This window comes from Rhagoletis pomonella, unplaced genomic scaffold, assembly GCF_013731165.1.
Source record: "Rhagoletis pomonella isolate Grant_MI unplaced genomic scaffold, Rhpom_1.0 Rhpom_scaffold_00002, whole genome shotgun sequence".
Lineage (NCBI taxonomy): Eukaryota > Metazoa > Arthropoda > Insecta > Diptera > Tephritidae > Rhagoletis > Rhagoletis pomonella.
Window position 1 is genome coordinate 87,970,033 of NW_023458556.1, and position 22,028 is coordinate 87,992,060.

General features: G+C 42.3%; 1 protein-coding gene across 2 annotated transcripts in view; it reads right to left on the bottom strand.

Moving 5' to 3' along the window:
• Window positions 1-16,146, bottom strand: part of LOC118734143 (thymosin beta) — an 86,353-nt gene extending 70,207 nt beyond the window's left edge. Inside the window, exon 1 of one of the 2 annotated variants that reach the window (XM_036463853.1) lies at window positions 15,990-16,146. The gene's annotated coding sequence lies outside the window, so the exon portion shown is untranslated. The remainder of the gene's footprint in view (window positions 1-15,989) is intronic. The other variant, XM_036463852.1, reaches the window with a different exon arrangement.
• Window positions 16,147-22,028: the final 5,882 nt, after the last annotated feature.

Consider the following 22,028-nt stretch of genomic DNA (forward strand, 5'->3'; position numbering starts at 1 on the left):
TATACCTATTCAGATAATCGGAACGCTGTTGAGAAGGCATAAAATTTAGTACTTTTTCAACTAAAGGGCTTTTTTTCTTCCCGTTTTTCTTGTACTTCCAAAATACAATATTGACCTAAGGTAGTTCGATTTCGAGCTGTCACAACGTACAACACCTTTCATTATTGCATCCTGGATCACTTCATTTCAAACGTTTTTTTTTTTGTTTTGAAGAATTATAAAAATAAAATTGAGTGAAAACAAAAGGGAAAGCCAAATAAAAGTAAAAGAATCAACATTGAACTGCGTCAAAATGAAAATAGGGAGCACGAATTTCGATGTGAAGCAAAACTCTCTGGGAAGACAATACCTGTAATTATCGTACCATGCCTCCACATCATGGTACAATAATGACAGGCATGATAAAAAACATTATAAGGTAAAATCATTGAGAGGCAGTCTGACGTTTGCCAGCAATATAATTTTAAAATTCGACCTCAGGCTCACACACACATTCTTATTTTTAATCTCAAACAACAATTGTGAAAACCCTGCAAACCATTTTTTCAGAGTATTCTGAATCGTAAAGAAATTTTAAAGAATTCGGAAAGATCCCATCCGATTTTTTGCCGAATTTTCTAAAATGAAATAAATTACGCACACTTCCATTCTTTTACGAAATTTCGGAAGAATGCTGCTATGTGAAGAATTTCTTGCAGACTTTTTTCAGAATTTTCTTTATTTTTCGTACAGAAATTTCTTTACGAGTTCGTGTCAACCACTAACAATGTTGAATTGCTGTGCAACTTCGTCTCTTGGACCGCAGCTATCAGTATACCATGCCTTCCCAGGCGGTTATCTCCTCGATCTTGCTCTAAAGCCCGTTGCAGTTAAATTGAAGGAGCTTCATGTGGTTCGGGAGACGTGTGGTGATGCGGGGTGTGAGAGATGTGTGTGGTCGTGTCGCCATTTGGCTGTGTGCGCTGCTGAGGTGGTTGCCGCCCTAGGGTGGTGGTGGGTGGCGTCGCGGTTGAGGTTTGCGACTGTGCAGCGCAACACGGGCCCTCGAAGTTCCTCGTCCAGTCTCGCGTGGTGCGCAGACTTGAACATGCCCTAAAGTGGCACCAGCCAAGGCAGGTGTTGCACTTGACTGATGTCACATTACGGAATATCCTGGTCTGACATACCGTGCAGATTGTAGGAGGAACCAAGAGTTGTTGGCGGCGGCGTGTGGGTGGTGGTGCGGTTGGGTGTGCTCTGTGGTCTGTCGTGGTTGTGGTGTGGTCTATTGTGTTATGTTGTTGTGCTGTGGTGTTTGTGTGGGACTGCTCAGGTGGACTGGGGTTAGCCGTGGAGGGGGCCACAAACGCCGTGGTCCACTGCCGATGTGTCCGTAGTCCTGAGCACACTCTGAGGTGACTCCACCCCTCGCAAGCATTGCACTTGACTGAGGTGGAGTTGTGGTGTAGTCGTCTCTGGCATACACAGCAGGTGTAGGTTTCTGGCCCTGGGTTTGACTCGATGCCAGCCCTGAGTAGAAGAAAACGTAGCGAATGTAGCCCTATGGACGAACAACTTCTGAGATACTTCGCCGACCGAAACGGGGTTAGATCGCCGAAACAACAGCCCTTGGTCGGGTAAAACCCGAGTCATTCCGGTACGTAGAACCGGCTGTCGTGGGAATGAGAATATGTCAATAGTACCTTGTGCTTTGTGCCATACGACATGGCCAAGTGCAGGGGTAAGTCGTTTTCAAGTTCCGCAGAAGAAATTAACAGAAAAAAATGGAGTGAGGCCGGGTGTGTTGAACTTAAACCCAACTCTAGAGTTTGCGAATTACATTTTGACAAATGTGACTTCGATATGGAACCTGGTGCTAAACGCAAAAGGTTGCGAAAGGATGCCATCCCGATGAGGGTGGAATATTTATCCTCTTGGAAAGCACCAGTTCCCATAATCACTTCAAAAAAGGATGCTTCAACACAAACCGAGTATGAAAAAAAATGCATACATATAAAGAAATATTAATGCCAACATATTTATATTTTTATAGTCTTGAGCTCACTGTTGCGATGCAACTTGAAAATTTAGATTTAAAAGCGCAAATCACAATGCTAAAAGAGCAGGTGGCTGCGCAGTTGAAAGAAGCCAACGAGTTGAAAGCTTTCAGAAGTGGTATCAACTTGAATTTCACAGAATATCAAGTCCGTTAGGAAACCCTGCCAAAAACATACATCGGGTATATTTATGAAGATATCGCGTGGGCAATACCATTACATGCAGCAGGTCCTAGGGCATACAACCATTTGCTCCGTAAGGGTTTACCGTTGCCCTCGGCGTCCACTTTGTCGAAATGGCTTCAGCACTGAAGTTTCACGACGGCATTTTAAAATTCGTTTTAAACGAAATGCACGCGGCAAGCACGAATATGGAGCTAGCCGACAGAGTGTGCCTCATTGTCTTCGACGAGATGGCAGTTGCCCCATCATTTATGGACACGGTGAGGAAGCCTGCAAGATAGGTGCAAATGGTTATAGCAAGAGGACTCAAGCAATCTTGGAAACAACCCGATTTTTACGCTTTCGACTCCAAGATGACAAAAAGCGTTCTGGAAGGCCTAATTTCCCAGTTAGAAAATGCAGGCTATCCTGTCGGTGGCATCGTATCCGATACTGGGAAGTGCCAACCGAGCTCTTAGGAAAGAATAACAACAATTTGACGAACAATTTGACCGTCCGAACTGATGCGCACACTTAACCAGATTATTTGCCGACCGTATTTGTAAGCACAAATCTAGTTTTCATTTAGATTTTGTAAGCAGTGAAAATTTTGATAAAATTTAATTGACATACTCTAAACATGTGATTTTATAGGTAATTTTTTTGTTTTGCACCCAATAAGTTAATTTTTCGCAGTCCATTTTGGTACTTTTCACCTGACATCGGGCGAGAAAAACAAACATGTTTGAATTTATCGTCACTGATGGACGTCAACGGCCGATGTCGGTTCGGTTATCGGTTTATGTGTGAGAGCGCTCATATAATCACAAGGGTTTATTCATATCGCCGCATATAGCCGATATCGGCCGAGCACAATTCGGCCAATGCCGGCTGCAGTGTGCGCGTAGCGTTAACGTGTCCACGGGTAATTATAAAATTAGAGCTGTTAAATTTGCATTACTATTAGTAATTAAAACAATTACGTGCTTTCATTAATTGTAATAATTAATAATAATTTTTTTACTATTTTATTCATACAGAAAAGACATGGTTTTCGAGTCCAAGCGGTGACGGTGACAAAGTTTTAGTCTTTGCAGACGCGCCTCACCTTTTGAAATTACTTCGGAACCATTTCCTGGACAACGGGTATATTTTCCAAAACAAACAAATATGCGCAGAAACGATAGACCAAGTTATGAGATGTACGTCAATGTCCTCACTGATCAGCGCGATGGTCGACAAAAAGTGAAACTTGCGGCAAAATTACTATCGCATAGCACTGCCAGTGCAATAAGACGTTGATATGTAATGGGTTCACAACTGACAAATCCGCTCGAGACAGCAGACTTTATTGAAGTCATCGACAACTGGTTCGACCTTCTCAACAGCAAGCTGAGGACTCCGCAGTGCAATCCGGCAAGGAAACCATATGGGCTGGACTTGGTGCCGCAAAACTCCATTTAAGAGTCCATGAATTGGTTGGCATTGAATGTGAGGGCGCGGTTTCACTACACTTTTGTCTTGCCAAAAAGGTGTTCTGATGACCAATGCATCACTAAAAGGTTTGTTCCAGTATGTCCAAGAGAGGTATGGAAGGAGGTATATCCTCACTTACCGCCTCAACCAGGATGCAGTGGAGCACGTCTTTGGTGCAATGAGAGCACATCCGTAAACCTAGCAGACCCAAGTCGTCAAAAATCAATAAAAATTAGCTAGGAATTAGGTTTACGTAAACCTAGCTGAACCATCTTTAAATTTAGGTTTTAAATTTTCCCAATATATGCTGGAATTAGGTGTATTTTAGGTGTTCTTTAACGCCACTAAAACTAATTTAGTAGATCCATTGGTTTCCGAGAAATTCGCAAAAATTTGTTTTTCAGCTAGCTTAGCGCTGTTAACCCAGCTAAACAACCTTTCAATTTTTGTTTTAAATTTTCGAAATACATATATGCAGGAATTAGGTGCCTTTTAGGTGTTCTTCAACGCCACTAAACCTAATTTAGTAGCTAAATTGGTTTCGGAGAAATTCGTAAAAATGTGTGGTTCAGCTAGGTTTACGTAAACCTAGCAGACCCATCTTTAAATTTAATTTTTAAATTTTCCAAATATATGCTGTAATTAAACTAAATCTAATCTAAATGTAATTTAGTTTTGGTTTCCGAGAAATTCGCAAAAATGTGTGCTGCTAGCTGACCCATCTTTAAATTTAGGTTTTAAATTTTCCATATATATGCTGGAATTAGGTGTCTTTTATGTGTTCTTCAACGCCACTAAAACTAATTTAGTAGCTCCATTGGTTTCCGAGAAATTCGCAAAAATTTGTGTTTTCAGCTAGCTTAGCGCTTAACCTATCTGAACCATTAAATTTTTGTTTCAAAATTTCGAGATACATATATGCAGGAATTAGGTGTCTTTTAGGTGTTCTTCAACGCCACTAAATCTAATTTAGTAGCTCCATTGGTTTCCGAGAAATTCGCAAAAATTTGTTTTTCAGCTAGCTTAGCGCTTTGGCCTAGCTGAACGACCTTTAAATTTTTGTTTCAAAATTTCGAAATACATATATGCAGGAATTAGGTGTCTTTTGGGTGTTCTTCAAAGCCACTAAAACTAATTTAGTAGCTCCATTGGTTTCCCAGAAATTTGCAAAAATGTTTACGTAATCCTAGCTGACCCATCTTTAAATTTAGGTTTTAAATTTTCCAAATATATGCTGGAATTAGGTGTCTTTTGGGTGTACTTCAACGCCACTAAGACTAATTTAGTAGCTCCATTGGTTTCCGAGAAATTCGCAAAAATGTGTTTTTCAGCTAGCTTAGCGCTGTTGACTTAGCTGAACAACCTTAAAATTTTTGCTTCAAAATTTCGAAATACATATATGCAGGAATTAGGTGTATTTTGGGTGTTCTTCAACGCCACTAAAACTAATTTAGTAGCTCCATTGGTTTCCCAGAAATTGGCAAAAATGTTTACGTAAACCTAGCTGACCCATCTTTAAATTTAGGTTTTAAATTTTCCAAATATATGCTGGAATTAGGTGTCTTTTAGGTGTTCTACAACACCACTAAAACTAATTTAGTAGCCCCATTGGTTTCCGAGAAATTCGCAAAAATGTGTTTTTTCAGCTAGCTTAGCGCTGTTAACCTAGCTGAACAACCTTTAAATTTTTGTTTCAAAATTTCGAAATACATATATGCAGGAATTAGGTGTCTTTTGGGTATTCTTCAACGCCACTTAAACAAATTTAGTAGCTCCATTGGTTTCCTAGAAATTGGCAAAAGTGTGTGGGTCAGCTAGGTTTACGTAAACCTAGCGTAGATGAAATGATGATATGGACCAATACCACGAAGACGCGGTTGAGCATCTGGGTGGTTACATCATTCGAAAACTCCACCTCGATGGTATTCGGTCCCAAGACCAAACATTTACTTGGGTGCACAAGTTATCAAGGGGTGGGCTGGTGAAGCCGAGCGCTCAATTCGTCTAAAAGTTAAAGGTCTGGAAAAAAATATTTCATGACGTGAATGGGGCCAAAATATATTGTGGCAGAGGTCTCATGGCAACGATGCTTAAAAAATCCGAGCTGGTTGATTTGCCAGAAACAGTAAAGAAAAAGTTTTTCACATGCAGGTTGTATTTCCGCATGAAATTTTTAAACAACAAACGACGTTGTAATAACAATTAGAAATCATATACATATAGTGCATTGGCGAGGTCAGAAATATTTATGACTCCAAAATTCTCTGAAGTAAACATGTAAACTAGCAAGGCCAATGCATTATAAATTCGAAAAACATGTACATTTAATAAACATCTAAAACTAAAAAATATGCACATAAAACATTCAATAAAACTTGAAAATACCCAGCGATAAATGGTGTTTCTCTCTTGTTCATCAAGTTCTCTTTCAGCTTTCAACTCTCGCCTGAAGCATTATTTCCTAGCCGATAAGAGGGAATATAAAATGGATAAGTAGGGATCAACACATACCAAAACATGTTTGCTTCCAAAAGTTTTTTAGTCCTTTACCAAATTAAAAATAAATATTTTAAAAATAATAGACAAGATTTTCTTTTTTCTTTTCGGATTTCCGACAATAAAAATTATCGTATGGCGCCCTAATGTCTAATAATTATTGTTCTATGTTTCATTAATTAAATAATAATTAATTGCTGATTTATTGTTACTCCAGTACTACGATTTTAATAAAGTACTAAACAAGTAGTAAGGGGTACCAAAATATTCCCTTTTCTACTAACCTCAAATACATGACCGGAGTATGAGCGTCAACAAATAGTACAAAAACAGCTTCTGATGTCACCTTTTTATTTCACTACGAAGCAAAACTCTCTGGGAAGACAATACGTGTAATTATTGTACCATGCTCCGCACCACGGCTTATTGGACAAGTAATTGTACCCGAGAAAAAAACAAGCTTGTTGGCTTTGAAATCTATATACGTAAACAAAGTTTGAAATTTTAGAGGACAATTTAAAAGCGAAATTCTCGACAAAGGCGAAATTCCCACGACAGCCGGTTCTACGTACCGGAATGACTCGGGTTTTACCCGACCAAGGGCTGTTGTTTCGGCGATCTAACCCCGTTTAGGTCGGCGAAGTATCTTAGAAGTTGTCCGTCCATAGGGCTACATTCACTACGTATTCTCCTCCTCAGGGCTGGCATCGAGTCAAACCCAGGGCCAGAAACCTACACCTGCTGTGTATGCCGGCCCCCTGTTGCTCAAACAGAGCAGCCTCCACGGCTAACCACCGTCCGCCCGAGCAGCCTCACACACTCACACAGCAGCCTCACACAGTCACCACAACACAACAACATAATAACACCACAGACCGTACCACATCCACTACAGACCACATAACACACACAACCGCACCACCACCCACACGCCGCCGCCAACAACTCCTGGTTCCCCCTACAATCTGCACGGTATGTCAGACCAGGATATTCCGTAATGTGACATCAGTCAGGTCTGCGTACCACGCGAGATTGGACTGGGAACTTCGAGGGCCCGTGTTGGGCTGCTCGGTCGCAGACCCCAATTGCGACGCCCCCCGCCACCACCACAGGGCGGCAATCACCACAGCAGCACACACAGCCAACGGCGGCAAGAACATACACTTCACTTACACCCCACATCACGACACGTCTCCCGAACCACATGAAGCTCCTTCAATTTAACTGCAACGGGCTACAGAGCAAGATTGAGGAGATAACCGTCTTCATGTGTCGGCATGGTATATTGATAGCTGCGGTCCAAGAGACGAAGTTGCACAGCAATTCAACTTGGTTGAATTGCGCCGGGTACAACGTGCACCGTCGAGATCGCGAGCGAGATAATGGTGGTGGCTTAGCGTTCATCACGCACCACACCGTGCAGTATCGTCTTATCCAAGCAGACATCGACCGCAGGGATACCACCCTAGAATGTCAGGGCATCGCTATCCGGTCAGGCGATGTCGAGCTCGAAATATTTAACATATACATACCCCCTGTCACCTGCTGCCCGGCAGGATATCACCCTGATATAGGTGCGCTCCTCAGAGGTGAAAACCGTATGGTAGTAGGTGACTTTAATGCGCACCACGATCTTTGGCACTCAAGCCTGTCAAACGATCGTAGGGGAACAGACTTGGCTGAGCAGATAGATCATTCCCACGACAGCCGGTTCTACGTACCGGAATGACTCGGGTTTCACCCGACCAAGGGCTGTTGTTTCGGCGATCTAACCCCGTCTAGATCGGCGATACCCATTAATCATTATCCGTCCATGGAGCAATACCTTGCAGCCGGATTGCTCCGCATCCTTCTTCTCCGGGCGGGCGTAGAGCCCAACCCCGGACCTGAAATTTACTTCTGCTGTGTTTGCCAGAATCGACTCCACCCGAACTCCACTTCGGTTAGGTGCAACTCCTGCAACGGGTGGAGTCACCTAAGAACCTGCTCTGGCCTTAGGTCTCACCGGGAGTGGACCACAAACTTTGTGGCTCCCTGTTGCTCAAGCCAAATGGCACAATCAGCCTCCACGGCTACCCACTCGCGTAATGCACGGGTGCGACCTAGCACCCGAAGAGCCTGCACGGCCCTAGAAGCTCCCCTGAGCAACAGCAAACCTCCCAACACACCCCTCCCACACAACCTACCGGCCGGTCCCACTCGCGAGCGCGAGCAAACCAGCAGCTACTGGTTGCCCACACCATCTGCTCCGTGTGCCAGAACAGAATATACCGGAATGTGACATCAGTCAAATGCAACACATGCCTTGGCTGGTGCCACTTCCGGCTATGTTCTGGTCTACGCACCACTCGCGAATGGACTACAAACTACAGCGCCCCTTGCTGTAGTGCACCGCCGACGCAGACAACAACGCCCATATCGCAGTCACCTACCATCAGGCTGCAACAGCAACTGCGTCAGGCGCAACAGGCCCAAGGTAGGCCCCACACTTCTCTGACCCCCCGTATCGCGACCAGCCTCCCAAGGCACATGAACGTACTCCAACTCAACTGCAACGGACTCCAGAGCAAGATTGAGGAGATAGCAGTCTTCATGGGTCGGCACGGCATATTGATAGCTGCGGTCCAAGAAACGAAGTTGCACAGCAACTCAACTCTGTTGGGTTGCGCCGCCTACAATGTGCTCCGTAAAGATTGCGAGCGAGATAATGGTGGTGGACTAGCGTTCATTCTACACCACACAGTGCAGTATCGGCTAATCGAAGAAGACATCGACCCAAGGGACACTACCCTAGAATGTCAGGGCATAGCTGTCCGGTCAGGCGATGTCGAGCTCGAAATATTTAACGTGTACATACCCCCTGTCACCTGCTGCCCGGCTGGATATCTCCCTGACATAGGTGCGCTACTCAGAGGCGAAAACCGATTGGTAGTAGGTGACTTCAATGCGCACCACGATCTTTGGCACTCAAGCCTGGCCAATGATCGGAGGGGAAACAGTTTGGCTGAGCAGATAGACGATTCGACATTCTGCACCATGAATGACGACGCCCCCACCAGGATGTTGGGCAGCTGCAGCAGCTCGCCAGACCTAACAATTGCTAGCGCTGGTCTGATAAATAGCATATCATGGCGACCTATGCTAACGTTAGCATCAGACCATCTGCCCATAATCATCTCGATCAATAAGCCCACCGACTTTGCTCCCGCGGATCACCGAACCTACACCAACTTCAACAAAGCTGATTGGAACGGCTTCGCGGAAGTTACCGAGAGCAGCTTCGCCGCCCTCCCCACACCCACAGACGTACATGCTGGCGAACGCCAGTTCCGCAAGGTAGTCACAGCCGCAGCAGCTCGCTTCATACCGTCCGGACGCATCGCGGAAGTCCGCCCAAATTTCCCGGCTGAAGCAGCTGTACTAGCAAATGAGCGTGACCACCTACGCCAGGTCGACCCCGGGGACCCTCGCTTGAGGGAACTTAATTTGGAGATTCGGCAACTGGTAAATCAACGCAAGCGGACAAAGTGGGAAGAGCACTTGAAGGCCTGTAACTTCACCTCTGGTGTGAGTAAGCTCTGGTCAACCGTGAGGTCCTTGTCCAACCCGACGAAGCGTGATGACAGAGTGGAAATTTCATTCGAAGGTCACGCCTCATCGGACCCGAAGAAATGCGCGAACTATTTCAGTCGGCAATTCACACTGCATCCTTCGGTAGACAAGGCCAAACGTCGAGTGACCAGGAGGCTGCACAAACTGCCCAAAAACGATGCACCACTTGTTTTCACCAGCGGTGAAGTAAAGGGGGCCATCGGGAAGGCGAAAGCCTCCAAAGCCATTGGACCCGACGGAATCTGTATGCTGATGTCGAAACATTTGGGGCCTGTGGGGGTAGCATACCTCACGGAGGTCCTCAATTTGTCTATGACCACTCTCATCATTCCTGATGTGTGGAAATCAGGGAGAGTGGTCCCACTGCTGAAACCGGGGAAGCCCGCCAACAGAGGAGACTCTTATCGCCCGATAACGCTCCTTTCCCCGGTCGCGAAGACACTTGAGGCCCTGCTGCTCCCATACTTCACCTGCCACCTAACCCCAGCGAAACATCAGCATGGCTTCCGTAAAGTGCACAGCACAACAACAGCACTTAACGCCATAAACACCCAGATAACCCGCGGCCTAAATCGAAACCGCCCCTGTGAGAGAACTGTCCTAGTAGCGCTGGACTTGTCAAAGGCGTTTGACACCGTCTGCCATTCCACGCTGCTAGAAGACATTGAGGCCTCCTCTCTCCCACAGGGACTGAAGCGATGGTCGGCGAATTATATGAGTGGTCGGCAATCATCAGGAATCTTCAGAGATCAAACCTCGAAACCTAGAAGAATAAAACAAGGGGTTCCACAGGGTGGTGTTCTCTCCCCCTTACTTTTTAACTTCTATATCTCGAAACTCCCCCAGCCACCTGAAGGAGTTTCCCTGATCTCGTACGCTGATGACGATTTTGGCGTCTGGGAATGGAATTGATGACCTCTGCTCAAAAGTAAACGGCTATCTCTCCAACCTTTCTCGCTTCTTCACTGCAAGGAGCCTAACCCTCTCCCCAACGAAATCAACGGCGACCCTCTTCACCACCTGGACGAAGGAGGTCAGGCTTGAATTAGGCATTCACGTCGACGGCACACCAATACCGACGGTGAACAACCCGAAAATTTTAGGGGTTACCTTTGATAGCCTGCTCTCTTTCTCCGCGCACACAACCGCAGTTGTCAACAAAGTACAGAGCCGCAACAAGGTCCTCAAGTCGCTCGCCGGCAGCACTTGGGGCAAAGACAAAGAAACGTTGTTGGCAACATACAAGGCAATTGGCCGGCCGGTTCTAAATTATGCTGCGCCAGTTTGGACGCCGGGGACTAGTTGGACGCAGTGGACGAAGCTACAGACTTGTCAGAACGCCGCACTCCGGACAGCGACTGGGTGCCTTCTGATGACGCCTGAGCATCACCCACACAGTGAGGACCAAGTGCTCCCCGTAAGGGAACACAACAAGATGCTCTGTAAGCAGTTTCTTGTGGGGTGTCACAGAAGTGAACACCCCAACAGACCACTGCTGGAGGAGGAGCCTCCGCCCAGGCACGTCAGGGGGCACCTATTCATGTACAAGGACGCAGTCCAGACCTACACAGACCAACCACTGGACCCAATGACGTACAGACGAGCGATTAACGACATTCATAGGGAGTCTGTCTCCACCTACCTCGACTCCCGGCCTAGGAATGTCGTTATCGGAGCCCAATCACCACCTGTGGAAGAGACGGAGCTTCAGTTACCTAGAGAGACCCGCGTTACCCTGGCTCAGTTACGGTCTGGATATTGTAGCCGCCTAAACAGCTACCTGTCCAGACTCGACCCAAACATCCCAAATGAGTGCCCGGCATGTGGAGACTCCCCACACGACACCAACCACCTCTTCACATGCCAGCTCAATCCGACTCAACTAACACCTCACTCCCTTTGGTCCGACCCCATCGAAACAGCTCGTTTCCTGGGCCTACCGTTAGTTGAGCTTGACGATAATGATTAAAAGTTGACCCGAAACAGGCGGGGCTTAGTAGTGCCGCTACAACAACAACAACGATTCGACATTCTGCACAATGAACGACGACGCACCCACCAGGATTATGGGTAACTGCAGTAGCTCGCCAGACATCACAATAGTCAGCGCTGGTCTGATAAACAGCATAACATGGCGACCTATGCTGACTCTAGCATCAGACCACCTACCCATAGTCATCTCGATAGATGAACCAACCGACTTTGCCTCCGCCAAACACCGGACCTATATCAACTTTTCTAAAGCTGTAAAGTTTTACCGAAAACACCTTCACAGCGCTCCCCACACCAACCGACGTCCATCTCGGTGAACGTAGGTTCCGCAGGGCTGTCACTGCTGCTGCAGCTCGCTTCATACCGGCAGGATGTATATCGGACCCACGTCCAAACTTCCCTGCCGAAGCGGCTGTTCTAGCCGATGAGCCTTCGTCAGGCCGATCACGGAGATCCCCGTATCAGGGATCTCAACGCGGAGATTCGGCAACTAGTAAACGTACATAAGCGGAAGAAGTGGGAGGAGCATCTGAAGACCTGTAATTTCTCCTCTGGTGTGAGCAAGCTTTGGTCAACCGTGAGGTCATTGTCTAATCCGACGAAGCACGACGACACAGTCGAAATTTCCTTCGGCGACCATGCCTCGTCGGACCCGGAGCGATGCGCGAGCTATTTTAGCCGTCAGTTCATACTGCATCCTCCGGTGGACAAAGCCAAGCGTCGAGTGACCAGAAGGCTGCACAAACTGCCAACAACCTGTGCCCCCCTTGCTTTCACTTGCGGTGAAGTTCAGGTGGCCATCGGGAAGGCGAAAGCCTCCAAAGCCATGGGTCCCGGCGGAATATGCATGCTGAAGCTGAAAAATTTGGGACCTGCGGGGGTAGCGTACCTAACGGAGGTACTCAATTTGTCTATGGCCACTCTCATCATCCTGGAAGGTGGGGAGAGTGGTCCTACTGCTCAAACCGGGGAAACTTGCCAACAAAGGAGATTCCTATCGTCCTATAACACTCCTTTCCCCGGTAGCGAAGACACTCGAGGCCTTGCTACTCCCGTACTTCTAAAACCACCTGACCCCAGCGAAGCATCAGCATGGTTTCCGTAAAGTGCACAGTACAACAACAGCACTTAACGCCATAAACACTCAGATAACTCATGGCTTTAACCGAAACCGTCCCTGTGAGAGAACGATTCTAGTAGCGTTGGACTTGTCAAAGACGTTTGACACCGTCTGCCATTCCACGCTACTAGAAGATATAGAGGCCTCCTCTCTCCCACAGAGGCTCAAACGGCGGTCGGCAAATTATCTGAGTGATCGACATTCGTCGGTAATGTTTAGAGACAAAACGAGTAAGCAGCGAAAAATAAAACAGGGGGTTCCTCAGGGTGGTGTCCTTTCCCCGCTAGTGTTTAACTTTTACATTTCAAAGCTCCCTCAACCACCAGAGGGAGTCTCGATTGTCTCTTATGCCGACGATTGCTCGATCATGGCGACTGGGAATGGAATTGATGACCTGTGTTCGAAAGTAAACGGGTATCTCTCCGAACTTTCTCGCTTCTTCACTGCAAAGTGTCTAGCCCTCTCCCCTACGAAATCCTCCGCGACCCTGTTCACAACCTGGACGAAGGAGGTCAGGCTACCGCTGGGGATTCACGTCGATGACACACCAATTCCGACGGTGAATAACCCCAAAATACTCGGAGTAACATTCGACAGCCTGCTGTCCTTCTCTGCGCACTCAACCGCTATTGTCAATAAAGTACAGAGCCGCAACAAGGTCCTCAAGTCGCTAGCCGGCAGTACTTGGGGCAAAGACAAAGAAACGTTGCTGGCAACATACAAGGCAATAGGCCGGCCGGTTTTGAACTACGCAGCGCCAGTGTGGTCGCCAGGGACTAGTAGGACGCAGTGGACGAAGCTACAGACTGTACAGAACACCGCACTCAGGACAGCGACAGGATGCCTCCTGATGTCGCCTGAACACCGGCGAGGCGCAAATGCTCCCTGTAAAGGAGCACAATATAATGCTCTTCAAGCAGTTCCTGATCGGGAGCCACAGAAGTGGATAAATGAACATTTAGAGTAGAGTACAACAACAACAGTAGCATTTAGAGCTAAATGTGCTTTTACCCGTAAGCAAAAACAGCCCATAAGCCATTTTTTGCTCTCTCAGGAGTCCACAGGGCAGCATTTTGGGCACACTATTTTTCATACTATTTATGACAATAGTTCCTGTGTTTCAAATCCTAGCTTTCTTCTGTTTGCTGATGACTTCAAAATATATTCTGAAATTATATGCATAAATGACTCGGCTGAACTTCAAGCGCTCTCTTCAGAACTCTTCAGAGTTCACCGATTCTTACACTATTAAAATGCTCTATTCCGCGTTTGTGCGTTCACAATTGGAATATGCTGCCTTTATTTGGAGACCGAGTCATACTGTTCATATTAATCGTTTAGAAAAGTTGCAATAGGTATTTTTACGCTTTTCTTTACGTTCACTAAGGTTTGCTGCACCATTGCCATCATATATTGGTCCCGTTGTCGGCTAATTAGCCTACCAACTTTGCATAAGAGAAGAACTTCTCAGGCTATATCATTTTTATTGGGTATTATCTCAGAAAAATTGAGTGCCCGGCCTTACTTGAGAGAATCCATTTTTAGGTTCCTAACCGTAGTTTGCGTCGGTTTGGTGCGTTTAAGGTTGGGCTAAGCAGAACGGTTTATGGTGCAAACGCGCCAATAAACAGAACCTTTTTGAACTACAATAACACCAGTAAATATTATTTCCGCCCGAAAAAAAATATACCGTTATGATCAGGAGTAAGACCCCTATCGATCCTAATATTATAATTTTTAATAAGAGCAATGTATGTACATACGTATTGTACACTTATACTCCCTAATTATACGCACTTATTTGTGGTGTATTTTTTTTTTAACGTATGGTAGCATACATTTTGTGTTACTGTCAGCCATTGTTATTTCTGCTTGTTTATGAAATGTGCAAACGTTTGTGAAGATATTTATAAACGCGTTTTACTTAATTAATTAATTAAGAATTGTATATTGAAGTGGAAATCTCAGGCCGGGATTTTAATGCAACTATTTTGCCGAAGTGTGTACATAAATAGAGTGTTTATTGTGAGAAATAGCGCCGAGAGGTTAGTTCAATTTACAAACTTTATCAACAAATAACTTAAAAACTATAAGCCTGCTGCGGCTAAAAGTATGCATATTTGCAATCAGGAGAACTCCCTCTACCGTTCCATAGCTACCTTATAGCATCCGGGGATGCCAAACTAAATTGCAGCCAATACCTTCCGCTTTCGAATTCTTATTACTGGAGTCCAGACGCGTCCATTGGTACCGCATTTCCAGAATATTGATAAATTTTAGGGGTTGAAAGCCCAAATAGATAATTACCTAAAACTTTTAGCATTTCTACACAAAATGTTGAAGATATCGGTCAATAAGCACTTCCTCAACACCCCCTGCGAATTTCATCAGGGGTATTCTCTGAGTCTTGCAAGGCCCTTGCACGGTGCACGGATTGCACAGTTTGCAAAGCTGTCCCATACGAAAACCGGTTTTAACCATGCAATCTGTGCACCATGCAAGGGCTTTGCAAGACTCATAGAATACCCCTATAAAATTTCGCTATACTTTGCCTTTAATAGGAAATGGTCCATTATTGAAAATCTCAGCCTATGTAAGCCCAGTACTATAATTTGTATGCTTCAACCTCACCCCAATTTATGAACTTTTCTAAACCTGGATTCGTGCTGTATTACTACTTTACTTGAATTTTACTGGAATTCATGCCTTCTAAGGGCGTGTCCATTAAAATGTGTACACAACATGACACTGGTGGCCTCAAATTTCATCTACATTACAAGAAAAAATAAAATTAATAAGCGGTTACACAAATTTATGTATTTATGCAAATTTATCTTCCGGGAATTCATACTTATATATACATCAATACGTATCTGCATCAGTAGGTTCATTGACGATGCATCCAGACAAAGGAACTGAAAATGTAGACTTTCTTCCTCCGTAGACATATTAACATTTTCAACATTAAAAATCATTGCCCCAATTAAACTTTTCTTCATAAATTTTTAAAAGAAACAATTAAATCCGAAAACACCGAACATAATGATTTAATTCAAAATGCATATTTGAAATATAATGTGCATAGTCTTACTTACATGTATATCACTTAACTCTTCCTTTGAGAAGCTATAACAAATTTTGGCTAGTTATCTACTTTTTGACCACTCCTTTATTAAAAATCGATTACTCACGTCTCAATACTCCAACTTCAAAATGTACTTTACGGAAAAATTAAAAAAAAAGAAAGCGAGAGCACAAATGGCACTCTCCCAAACGGCAACGAAACATTGAAATTTGATACTATCGGTATAGTACTTGAACCCTTTAAGCCTTTATATTCGAAAGAATGAAAATAATTTGTATTATACGGTGTTTACATCAGGCAATTATAAACGAGATTGGTTGAATCAAAAATTGGCTTCCTACCATGGATGCCAACTCATCTATTTATGTCTCTCCCATTGGCAACCACGAAATTCCGCGCACTGGCATCATTCTATTAAAAAACTCAAATTTTTTAAGACAATTGCTTGAATTTATAGCATACATCAAGATAACCAACCGTTTAACTATGGAAAAACTAAAAATACATATCGATAGCACTTTTTACGCTGATTTCAACTATATAAATATTATTTGGCGCAATTGAAAAGTAAGAAAGATATAAGAGGTTAAAAAAAAAAATTCGTGATATTTTAAAATATTAATATTTTAAGGTAATGATGTCAAAATAAAGACAATTAATTTATCTTCAAGTCGATATATAAAACGTGTATTTTCGTTTATATATTTAAGCCAAAAATATTAAAAAACAAAAAAAATGTTATAATTTTCTCATTAAATAACCTTTTTTGGAAAAAGTGCATAATTAATGATAAAAAAATTTATATTATTAAGAAAGTGCACTTAATATACATATTATATTATGATTTGCTTTTGAGTTTTGAAATTGCAGTGATAGTGGAAGAAGTTCTGCGAAAATATCCGCCCCCTTCTTCGGTAACACAGAAAGGAGAACTCTACTTACAGGTCTATTCTGCGCTGGTAATAAAAAGTTTGTAACCGGTAAATAAAGTTCCTGTCAAGATTTAAACCCTTTTCGCATTCTGTGTACTCTTGTAACCGGTAAATTTTGTTACCATCTTAAGCTGGTAACAAATTATTGCCCCGTGAAATATGCAATGCCAGGATTTGCAAAATTCTTCATAGCTGAATTGATGAATATTTTAACTGCATTACCACCGTACCTAGAATCGCGGTGACAAGAACTGGTAACATTTTTTGGTAATACAATTTTCCGGTTACAAAATCTTCGGTAACGTGCAGAATAGACCTGTTAGTGAGGGTTATAATCCCTAAGTGCGGCCGAAGGCCGCCTACGCAGAAAGGTGTTCCCGGCAAAAGGTGTTCAGCTCCCCTTATTCGGCAACACAGAAAGGAGAATTCTACTTAGTGAGGGTTATAATCCCTAAGTGTGGCCGTAGGCCGCCTACTCAAAAAGGTGTTCTCTGCAAAAGGTGTTCAGCCACCCTTCTTCGGCAGCACAGAAAGGAGAATTCTACTTAGTGAGGGTTATAATCCCCAAGTGCGGCCGAAGGCCGCCTACGCAGAAAGGTGTTCTCTCCAAAGGTGTTCAGCTCCCCTTCTTCGCCAACACGGGAAGGAAAATTCTACTTCATGAGGGTTATAATCCCTAAGTGCGGCCGAAGGCCACCTACGCAGACAAATTATCTCTGCAAAAGGTCTTAAGCCCCCCTTCTTCGGCAACACAGAAAGGAGAATTCTACTTAGTGAGGGGTAATAATCCCTAAGTGCGCCTACTCAGAAAGGTGTTCTGGGCAAAAGAAACTATGATATCACCTCACACTTGCCACTTGCTTGTAAATGCTTTTAATTTTGGTATCACTAAATTCTTAGACCTCAATAGCAAATCATAATAATAAAATATGTATATATTAAAGGTAAAAACTTGCACTTTCTAAGTTATATACATCTCTTTAGCATTGTTAATGCACTTTTTTCTAAAAATGGTTATTTTACGAAAAAAATTTTACATTTTAATTCTTTGTTATCATTTTTGGTTTAAATATATAAACAAGCATACACATTTTTTATATTAACTTGGAGATAGATTAATTGGTTTTATTTTAACGTCATTACTTTTACAATCGGTTACGTGGTTTAGAAAATATTAATATTTTAAAATATCGAAAAAAATGTTAACCTCTTACATCTTCTTTACTTTTCAATTGCGCCAAATAGTATTTATATAGTTGAAATCAGCGTAAAAAGTACTATCTGTCTGCATTTTTAGTTTGCCCATAGCTGAACGGTTGGTTATCTTGATGTGTTCCGAATTTATTAACGAATGTAGTTACATACAATATTTAAATGTTAAATTTTTTCACAAATTTTTTATAAACATATCTCTTATTGTATAACATACGCCATATAAGTCAAAGTCAAATTCGGGCAAAACTCACAAAGATTCAACAAATTAAAAAAAATCCTCACAATTTTTAACCTTTCACTCGTAATTTTTAGAAGCCAATTTAATTTTAGTATAATAATGTGCACGTTTGAAGGGTTAAAAATTACTGTTGATTTTTGATATTCTTCGACTGCGGCCTTTCGCACTTTCTTCCTCTCGAATTGCTTGATTAAATAAAGATTACAGATTAGACATATGTATGTGTATATATTATAAATATTGACTTCCATGTCTATCCTTAATATTTTGTTATTGTCATTTTTCTTTTCGTACAGTAGTTTTAGAGGTTCGAACAGTACGTCCGATACAGTATTTATTTGCTCATTTATTATTTGTTCTTTGAAGGTCTTCTGTTTATATGTGACACGTAAAGTTAAAAGGGACCTACGCTCAGAAAAAACGATTTCGAGAAAAACGACTTTGAAGTTTACCAAGTTGATTTTGATCCTTCTGAACGTTTTAATGGATTGAAACTCGTTCCTCTGGGGTTTTCCGGGTCGCTGATTACGAATCCGATGTTCGTTTTTAAAAATTCAAAATGGCGAATCCAATATGGCGGAAAAAATGTAAAATTTCTTCGAATTCATGTGGATCCACCATTTTGAATTTTGAAAAACTAACATCGGATTCGTAATCAGCGACCCCAAAACACCCGAGTAACGAGTTTCAAGCGAATTTGATTAATTTCAGAATAGTTTGTCAGATTTGATTTTTTTTTGTACTTTTTTTTGTTAAAAGTAGCTAACTTTGACGTGAAATTGATGAAAAAACTAATGCAGCTAGAAAGCTGCGGTTTATTGCATTGGAAAGAGCGTCCCGTTTACTATAAGAGTCGATGAAAAAGTGAAAACCGACTTTTTCTGACCGTAGGTCCCTTTTAACTTTACGTGTCACATATATTTCCATATTTTCTAATATATTCAATCTTTGTCCTTTATATTGTACACGGAGAAATTCTGTTGTTTGTCCAATCTTCATTGGTGCGCATTTACTTTTGATCATGTGATTGGCGAAGTTCGATTCTGTTGTAGCCTCTGGTTTACGTTTTTTCTTATTATAATCCCTTATGTGTTCTCGATACCTTGTTCTTATATTTCGTCTTGTTTGTCCTATGTAGCTGTATCGGCACTCGCAGGTTAACTTGTAAACGCCCTATTTATCTAGTTGGTCTTCCTCGCTTATTTTCTCTTTCAATATTCGTCCCACAGTGTTTATTTTTTTTTAATGATGTCTGAATGTCGTACTTATGAAAGAATTTGGCAAGTTTATACGACGTCTTTCCCGTGTAAATTAGAACTGCAAAAGTTTTTTATTGTTTTCTTCTTTTCTGCCCTGTTTCGATTTTGTGTCCTTTCTTAACTTTTCAACCAGGCCTCTCTTATATCCGTTATTTTGCGCAATGGCATATATTGTATCCAGTTCATTCTTGTAGTCTTCTTCTGTTAGAGGGGTCGTTTCAAGCCTCGTTATTAGTTGTCTAAGTGCTACATTTTTGTGTTGCTGTGGATCGTTCGAGCTGTTGTGTATTATTGTATCTGTGGCTGTTGGTTTTCTGTATGTTTCGAACTCTATCTTGCTCGTGGTATTGTTTATTTTAATTGTTAAATCCAGATAGTTAATCTTTCTCTCCTGTTCCGTTTCCATAGTGAATTTTATATTCTGGTGTTGTTTGTTGAGATAGTCGAGTATCTGCTTCTCTTTGTTCCCCTCTATTAGACATATTACATCATCGACATATCTCGCGTAGAATTTTATTCCTAGGTTGGTGGAAAGGTTTTCCATATATTTCCCTTCTAGTGTTTGATGAATACTTCCATGAGTATTGCTGACGTCGGATTACCCATTCCCAACCCGTTCGTCTGTTTATATATCTTATTATTGAACCGGAAGTAGTTCTGTTTTAATGTAACCTTCAATGCGTTTATTATTTCCGTAGCAGCTTCTCTTGTCATTCTTTCAATCAGTATTTCTTGTACGGTCTTTATGGTTTCTATTGTTGGTATCGTTGAGTAAAGGTCCTTGATGTCGAATGATACGAATTTAGTGTTTTTGTTGATCTTCAACGATTTCATTTTCTCGATTAAATCTGCTGTATTCGTTATGGTGTATTTATTGCGTAGATCCAGGTTATCCTTCAGCAGCGTCTTTACCCTATAAGCCTATAAGTGAGTAATTAAATCAAGGCAGAAGGGTAGGCTATAAATAATGTTGACACTTGCTCGGAGGATGAGAATGGTTTTGATTAAGGTCCGTAAAAAACATAAACATTTTTAAATATATTAACAGACATTTGTATGAAAGAGAGCATATATGTATATGCATAAACTGAAAAATATAAAAAGAATTGTCCGGAAAAAAGAACTCGGAAATAAGTGCGAAGTTTAATGTTTTCCTGAAAAAAAGGAAAAAAAAACTGAAAAAGTGTAATGAAAATTTACATATAACATAAAAAAAAACTAAAAATCGTGAAATACGAGAGTTGTGCTATCGTCGTGCCAAAGGTGACAGGTAATAAGATCAACGGAAATAAGGTCAATTGACATTATTTCCCACCCTGGTGCGAAATAAAGTCAATTGACATTAGGTGCGTTCGTTTAAAATCTCCAGCAGAAACCAACCAACTGCCAAATTCCGGCGAAATGTCATCTGTTCTCTCACAAGAGAGAAATATCCAAAATAGTACGCGAACAGAAAATTTGCAGAAACTTGCAAGTTAGACGAACAGCTGATATAATTTTTGTTTACATACAAAAGTGTAAAATTTAAAACGTAGGAAAAGTCATCGCAAAGTGTTATACTGACACAGTTTATTGATTAAACAAATAACTACTTATTTCTTACAAGTTTAATTAGTCGCATTTTGTAATTTTTATCATCCAAACCATCAAATTCAATTTTGTGATTTCCGTAAATGCCAACCAGCTGTTTTTGATCAGCTGTTTTCCTGTTGGCAAATTGCTGTTGGCAACAATTTTTCCAGCAGAAACCAGCAGCTTCCCCTCAAAATGAAATGTCAGTTTGCTCTCTCAATTTCCCCTACTTTGCAAGTTTTTTGCGTACGCGAACGCAAAAACTTGTAAGTTTTGGTTAAACATGAACAATTAACAGCTACGCGAACGAACCTATTATTACCTTTTTAAAAACGAAATAAAATCCATTGACATTATTTCTCTTTCAAACATTAAATTTTCTTAGCTTCGCGGCGGCCCGCGCGACCGGCGCGCTCACCACGTCACGCTACGCCGCGGCCCCCCCTTCCCCGTCTCCCGCCGTGCTGTAACGCAGGTAGATTTATTTTTTGTATACGTTGAAATAAAATTTTTATATCTTTTAAACATCGAGGGCTTATATTCAATAATACCCTCTATATAAACACTTTTCACTTGAGATTCTGATATAAAAATCCACCTAAGCTTTAACTGTCATCAGTGATATTAATTTTGCCTTATATAACGACAGGTAATAAGTCCCAGATGGTTTCAAAAATCACAAATTAGTTTTTGTGCAAATTGCAGATATAGGGTATTAATGAATTCAAGCCCTCGATATTTCACATTTTTATATTTGTAAGTTATTGGAAGCAGGGATGCCAACTTGGCTCAAACCGTGCCATTTGTCCCTATTTTACTTCAAATGGCACTTA